The sequence below is a fragment of the Hordeum vulgare genome, chromosome 2H, assembly GCF_904849725.1.
Source record: "Hordeum vulgare subsp. vulgare chromosome 2H, MorexV3_pseudomolecules_assembly, whole genome shotgun sequence".
Classification (NCBI taxonomy): domain Eukaryota; kingdom Viridiplantae; phylum Streptophyta; class Magnoliopsida; order Poales; family Poaceae; genus Hordeum; species Hordeum vulgare.
The window spans coordinates 446,017,558-446,025,777 of NC_058519.1; positions in this window are offsets into that span (position 1 = coordinate 446,017,558).

The window sequence follows — 8,220 nt, forward strand, 5'->3', positions numbered from 1 at the left end:
TGGGGTGCTCTTGGAGGATCTAGTGGGAGAGAGGGAGGTTGGGGAGGCTCAGGGGTGCTCGGGCTCAAGCATGGCCGAGGCGGCACTTCGGCCATTGCTGGCGATGGAGAGCTACAGAGGAGGAGCTGTTAACTTCCTAGGATTGCTAGACGTGGAGGGGATAGCATATGGCTGAGACTCGAGAGGGGCACGGGGAGAGGAGATAAGAGAGGGGGAGGGAGAGAGAGTGCTCGGGAGCTCTCGGGAGCTTCCTCTGCATGGCAACCACGCGTCCCAGGTGAAGCTTCCACTTAAAAAGGCTGGGTGCGGCCCGTGGTTCGCCGATAGGGGCCCCGCGTGTAGGTATCTTCTTCCTTCTTCGCTCGGTCTGAGAGGGAGCATGGGAGGGAGGATCCAACCGGCACGGGCGCTTCCTCCGGCGGCACTGGCCAGCCCCCGGTGTGCTCCACACATGGGTGGGCTCGGGGCGACGCTCCGCACCACCTGGGTGCCCCAAGAGCCTCGGGAGGTCGAGGGCCTGCGCGCCACTGGCCGCGGCGAAGAGCGGCCACGGTGGTCGTGGGGAGCGGCGGACACCTGGAGGGGAGAGGAAGGAGGGGAAAAGCGCTGTGGGGGTCTAGGGTGCTCTTGGAGGCTCGAGGAAGAGAGAGAGAGAGGGTGGCTGGGGAGGCTCACGGGTACTCGGTCTTGAGCATGGCCAAGGAAGCACTTCGGCCATTGCAGGCGATGGAGAGCCCCAGAGGAGGAGCTGCTGGCTTCCTGGGATTGCTGGAGTTGGAGGGGAGAGCATATGGCCGAGAGGGGCTCGGGGAGTGGAGATAAGAGAGGGGGAGGGAGAGAGAGTGCTCGGGAGCTCTCGGGAGCTTCCTATGCATGGCAACCACGCGTCCCAGGTGAAGCTTTGAGGCTAGCTGGTGTATGAAAGTGCTTGGAACGGTCATAAGAAGGGGCTGCGACATGCTGAGACAAGGTGTGGCTGCTAGATTCAAGTTGTGGGGCAAGGTTGAGGTGCAGAGCACCAGTTTTGCATGCCAGGGTGGTGGTTCTCATGGCCACCTATGCCTACACAAGCAGCTTGACGAGTCAAAGGTGTCTGTAATGTGGGGCATGTTATCTGGAGGGTGGGTGAGGAGTTTGATCTGTTGTGAAGTTAGTTTGAATGGTATTTTACTGAGGTTAAGTTTGCAGCAGCAAACTTAGGGCTAGGATTGAGGGTGCTTAATGGACTAATCTCAGTATGGTACCTTGTCTAGCATGCCTGGCTATGCAAGGACTACAACACTGCCAAGTTTGAGCTCAAGCAGATGAGAGTAGCTAGTAATTGTTGTACAAGGCTACATTTCAGCCAGAGTTCAACTTGTAGATGTGCTGCTCATTTTCTCGACATGAGCATGACATCTCTTGGTTTTAAGCAATGCTTTAGGATTATAGGGACCCTCTGGAAAGAGGTGAGGGCTTTGCCTTAAGCAGAAGTGGAACATGAGGGGTAAAAATGGTGATCCATGGTTAAAAGTGAGAGGTAGTTACATGGAGCCTCTCTTCAATAATTGACCAGAGGTCATGGAAATGCTACTAGAGGTAAAATGTAACTATATGAAGCTGTGGTAGAAAATTGACCTCAAGGGTAAATGTCGAAGGGGCCAAAGTAGCCATTAAAGTGACTGCACACAAGGTGTTTGATGAATGTCAGGGAAACCAGATGAACTTCAATGGATATGAAACTTAACATAATCAAATAATATATGAAAATAAGCTTGGAGGTTTCCAATGTAGACATGGAAAACCAATGAAATGGGCAGAAGTGGACTTCTGCTTACAAAGCTATTAAAATCAATTCCCACAAATCCAATATTTTGTGCGGGGGCATTATTTCAGCATTAAGGCAGGCCCAAAAAGTTTGGGGTCAATTGGAGAAACTTTATAATGTAAAGTTTCCCATAGTCAGAAATCAACACACAGGGTTTTCACGAGCTTGGGACAAGTTCTTCTATTCTCCTTGATGCACCACTTGGTGTGGATGCATTATTGGAGTACGAGAACAGGTCCACAAAATTTGAGCACAATTGGAGATACTTGGCAATGTAGAGTTGCTCAAATTTGGATATGGACAGATAGGGTTTTAAAATAATTAGTTGTCACATCCCTAAACCTTAAGCTAGATAGCATTGTGCTCATGTCGTCTTTGCATTTGCATCCAAGAAGTTCCAACAAAAACAACAAAGTGGCAAAGGAAAAACTCTAAACCCTAGCCACCATTTCAATTAAAGGAAAATTCAACTAGTTCAAAATCAATGAACCCAAAATGGCCTCAAGAAATGTTCAAACTTTGTGATAAATCATGAAAGCAAATGAGCATTGGAGGAAACTATTTTCTTGACACTTTAAGCATTTTAAATAAATGCAAAAGCCACTGGTTTGAAATTTAAAAATTTGAAATCAGAAACTATAATTTTCCAAAAATGTTGAAAGTCTTGGAAATGAGTGGGGATATTATAGCAAATATTTCAGGAGGTCAAAATTAGTTTTTACTTTTTGTTTTGGAGCTGAAATAAATAGCAAAGCAACAAATAGCAAAACAGAAAAACAGAAAAGGAGAAAATAGAGAAAATCTTACCTGACGCCCACGCCAGGCCCAGCCCATCTCGCCGCTCGTCCCCTTCCCCGCGCCAGTAGGCAGCAGGAGGTGGCCGCCGCCTCCTCCGGCGCGGCCACGCACCTGCGTGGCTGCCTGGCCGCCGGTTCGCGCTGGCGACGACGGGGATAAGCTCCTTAGAGCCTCCCCTATCCATTCCCCGCCTCGGTTCTCCTCCTCCGCCCGGATCCCCTCCTTCTCCCTGCTGCCGCCATTAGAGCCGAGCTCGAGCTCGAGCTGGCCGTTGCCCTGGCCATAGGAACCCCTCCCTGAGCACGCCATTAGATCCGCCTCGTCGCCCTGGTCGTCTCTGCAGAAGCCGAAGTCCCCTCGAGCCCTGCAACGCCTGCAACGCCGTCGTCTTCTTCCTCCGGCCGCCGGACCTCTCCCGTCGATTCGTTGCCCCCAGGCCTTCCCCGAGCCTTCTGAGCTCTTCTCTGCACTCCCTGTGAGCATGCGGTTGTTTCCCCTAAGCTTTCCCCGTCGATCCCCTCCTCTAGCCCTAGTTTCACCGGAGCCCGACGAGCACCGCCGCTGCCGCTCGTCGCCGGTAGCCCTCCGATGTCCAGCTCGTCCTCCCGTGAGCACTAGAAGCTCCAGGACGACGCGTAGATGCCGTAGCAGCTAAGAACTAAGCGTGGATCCCCCTGATTCGAAGCCCCCGACGACGCCCGAGCTTCGGCCGCTGCTCCGGCTCGTCGTCGACGCCTCTTCCGGCGACCCTAGCCTCCCCAGTTGGTCCTGCCAGATCGGCCACTTCGCGAGCTTGCTTTAGCTGCCAACCGCGTGCGTTTTCGTGCGCAGCAGCGCCGTCTAGGTCGCCTCCGGCGAGCCCTCCGCCGCGAGTTTGGTCGCCGGCGACCACCCTCTGGTGGCCGTCGACGTGGCCGGCCATTAGTGAAGCTGAATCCTCCAAAGTTTCATCATTCCGTCGATCCCCTGGACGCTGATGACTGGCTGTGCAGCATTTCACGCAAGATTCGCTCTGCGAATGTGTTTGAGGCCGACAAGGTGACCTTCGCGACGTATTTCCTGGAGGGACCCGCCAATCTGTGGTGGGAGAATTTTGAAGCTATGCGTCCCGCTGAACCAGTGGCCACATGGGCAGACTTTGGCGCAGCTTTCCGTCTGCACCATATTCCAGAGGGCCTGATGGACAGAAAGAGAGAGGAGTTCTGTGCCTTCACTCAGGGCAAGTTGTCTGTGGATGCCTATAGCCGCGAGTTCGGTAACCTCGCCCGCTATGCAACAGAGGAGGTGTCTACTGACGCCAAGAAGCAAGCATGATTCCGTAAGGGTCTGAGCCCTGAGCTCCGTCGAGACCTGCGCCTCCATGAGTGTGCAAGCTTTCAAGCCCTGGTCAACAAAGCGATCAGTGCGGAGACTGGTCATACTGACTTCGAAGCCACAAGGAAGCACTCCCGTGACTTTGGCTCGTCATCTGGTTCCGCGTTTCCAAAATGCAAGCTGTGGGTTCCAAACAGTTCTCTGCCGCCAAGATACACCCCGAGGCCATCCTATGTGGCGCCTCAGACGAATCAGGCCAACCCTCCAGCAAAAGCTTATGGTGGTCCAGCTGGCAATGCTGCACCACGTGCCAACCAGGTGATATGCTACAAGTGTGGAGAACCAGGGCATTATTCCCGTGAGTGTCCTCAGAATGTGGGTGCCAAGCAACCTGGATAGTCCTTCGGGGAGCCAAGTCGGGCAAAGCATATTATGTGAAGCCAACTCCTACACGTGGCCGTGTGAACTATGTGTCAGCAGAAGAAGCTGCAGAGGATCCCGACGTCATGCTGGGTACGCTTCTTGTTAATCATCACCCAGCGTCCGTTCTCTTTGAAACTGGGTCTTCTCATTCCTTCATTTCAGAAAGTTATGCACAGTTGCATCACATGTCATTTTGTGATATGCCAATCCCATTGGTTGTCCAAACCCCTGGTAGTAAATGGCAAACCTCTAGGATAACCTATCACAATGAAATTCTAGTAGACAGGCTAGTTTTTCTAGCCTCATTGATAGCATTGAAATCTTCGGATATTAATATCATCTTGGGCATGGACTGGATGTCAGCTCACTATGCCAAGATTGATACTCACTCTAGAAATGTCCAGCTTACCCATCCCTCGGGTGAGATAGTAAATGTCTCTACTCGAGTTGCCAAATGCCAACTCTATTCACTAAATGCCAACCCTCTTCCGGAACTTGAAGACATTCCGGTAGTCCGTGACTTCCCGGATGTTTTTCCAGAGGAACTGCCAGGAATTCCACCTGACAGAGATGTAGAGTTTGTGATAGATCTTGTTCCGGGAACTGTCCCAATAGCCAGAAGACCTTATAAGATGGCACCCCTGGAGCTAGCCGAACTTAAGAAGCAATTAGATGAGGCCTTGAGAAAAGGTTTCATTCGTCCTAGCTCTTCTCCTTGGGCTTGTCCCGTCCTCTTCGTCAAGAAGAAAGACGGAACGGATCGGATGGTTGTAGATTACCGACCAGTTAACCTGGTCACCATAAAGAACAAGTATCCGCTCCCCAGGATCAACGACCTGTACGATCAGCTCGCTGGATCCTCAGTCTTCTCCAAAATGGATTTGAGGTTGGGATACCATCAAATCAAGATTAAGAACGGGGACATTCCAAAAACGGCCTTTGTTACTCGTTATGGCCAATATGAGTACACCGTTATGTCCTTCGGTTTAACCAATGCCCCAGCCACCTTCTCTCGGCTAATAAATTCAATCTTCATGGAGTATTTGGATAAATTCGTCGTAGTATACCTCGATGATATTCTCATCTACTCCAAGAATGAACAAGAACATGTCGAGCATCTAAGGCTGGTATTGATGAAACTTCGAGAGCATCGCCTTTATGCCAAATTTTCAAAATGTGAATTCTGGTAACCAGAAGTGACCTATCTAGGCCACGTAATCGCTGGTAAGGGTATTGTTGTCAATCCCGAGAGAGTTCAAGCTGTCCTTGATTGGACTCAACCTGAATCGGTTAAGCAAGTTAGGAGTTTTCTTGGTCTAGCGAGCTATTGTCGCCGCTTCGCCGAGAATTTCTCCAAGGTTGCAAAGCCTCTGACTGAACTCCTCAAGAAGGATAAAAATTTCGAGTGGACACCACAGTGTGAGCATAGTTTTCAGGAACTGAAAAGACGCCTGACTTCCGCACCTGTGTTGCTACCACCAGATTTCTCTAAGGACTTTGTTATCTATTGCGACGCCTCGCGACAGGGATTAGGTTGCATTCTCATGCAAGATCGTCATGTGATCGCATACGCATCTCGACAGTTGTGTCCACATGAGGATAATTATCCCACACATGACCTTGAGCATGCAGCTGTGGTCCATGCACTAAAAACCTGGCGACATTACCTCCTGGGTAATCGTTGCGAAATATTCACTGATTACCAAAGTCTGAAATATATCTTCACCCAGCCGGATTTGAATCTCAAGCAAAGACGGTGGGTTGAGTTGATCTCGGATTACGACTTAGGGATAACTTACACGCCGGGAAAGGCCAATGTTATGGCCGATGCACTAAGTCGTAAATCTTATTGTAACAATTTGATGCTACAACAAGGTCAACCACTTCTCCATGAGGACTTTCGGAAGTTGAATCTTCATATTGTCCCTCAAGGATTCCTTTCTACCCTGGTGGCGAAGCCTACTCTTAAGGATCAAATTATAGCTGGCCAAAAGCGTGACAAGGGTATATCACGGATCAAGGAGAATATTTTTAGCGGAAACGCTAAAGAATTTTCCATAAATGATCAAGGTGTGGTATTCTTCCAGAATCGTTTAGTGGTTCCTAAGAACCCACATCTAAGGCAGTTAATCCTTAAGGAGGCTCATGATTCCCCTCTCACCATTCATCCCGGTAGTACTAAGATGTATCAGGACCTACGCCAGAGGTTCTGGTGGACTAGGATGAAGAGAGAAATTGCTAAGTTCGTTGCTAACTGCGACGTTTGTCGTCGAGTTAAGGCAGAACATCAAAGGCCTGCTGGCACCCTTCAACCTTTAGCTATTCCTGAATGGAAATGGGATAAAGTTAGCATGGATTTCATTACCGGATTTCCCAAGTCCAAGAAAGGAAACTATGCTATCTTTGTGGTCATTGACCGTCTTTCCAAAGTGGCTCATTTTCTTCCTGTTCGTGAGAGTATAACAGCTAGCCAGCTAGCAGAGTTATATATCTCTTGAATAGTGTCTCTTCATGGTGTTCCCCTGGAAATTAACTCGGACCGTGGAAGTATCTTTACTTCTCGCTTCTTGGAATGTTTTCAGAATGCCATGGGGACTCACTTATCTTTTAGCACTGCTTTCCATCCCCAGTCAAGTGGTCAAGTAGAAAGAGTGAATCAAATCCTAGAAGATATGCTCCGAGCTTGTGTTATTTCGTTCGGTATGAATTGGGAGAATTGCCTTCCATTCGCCGAATTCGCTTATAACAATAGTTATCAATCAAGCTTGGGCAAAGCCCCTTTTGAAGTTCTCTATGGACGAAGATGTCGAACACCTCTTAATTGGTCAGAAACCGGAGAGAGGCAACTCTTTGGCCCGGACATGATCCAGGATGCAGAAGAGCAGGTTCGCATTATTCGTGAAAAGTTGAAAACAGCCCAGTCTCGTCAAAAGAGCCAATATGATCGTCATCATAAGGCTGTGACCTTTGAAGTTGACGAGAAGGCTTATCTTCGGGTTACACCTTTGAAGGGTACCCATCGTTTCGGTATCAAGGGCAAGTTGGCTCCTCGTTACATTGGACCTTTTCGCATTCTTGCCAAACGAGGAGAAGTTGCCTACCAGTTGGAACTTCCTCCGCATCTTTCCAAAGTTCATGATGTTTTCCACGTCTCGCAACTCAGGCGTTGCTTTTCGGATCCTATCCGTGAAGTGGACCACGAAACGCCTGATCTCCAAGATAACGTTTCTTACCGAGAATACCCCGTGCGTATTCTTGATCAAGCTAAGCATACCACTCGACGTCGAAACCTCAAGTTTCTTAAAGTTCAATGGTCAAATCATTCTGAAAAGGAGGCAACTTGGGAAAGAGAGGATCGTCTCCGACTTGAATATCTTGCGTTATTCCCGACGACTTCTAAATCTCGGGACGAGATTCTTTTGAGTGGGGGTGAGTTGTCACATCCCTAAACCTTAAGCTAGATAGCATTGTGCTCATGTCTTCTTTGCATTTGCATCCAAGAAGTTCCAACAAAAACAACAAAGTGGCAAAGGAAAAACTCTAAACCCTAGCCACCATTTCAATTAAAGGAAAATTCAACTAGTTCAAAATCAATGAACCCAAAATGGCCTCAAGAAATGTTCAAACTTTCTGATAAATCATGAAAGCAAATGAGCATTGGAGGAAACTATTTTCTTGACACTTTAAGCATTTTAAATAAATGCAAAAGCCACTGGTTTCAAATTTAAAAATTTGAAATCAGAAACTATAATTTTCCAAAAATGTTGAAAGTCTTGGAAATAAGTGGGGATATTATAACAAATATTTCAGGAGGTCAAAATTAGTTTTTACTTTTTGTTTTGGAGCTGAAATAAATAGCAAAGCAACAAATAGCAAAA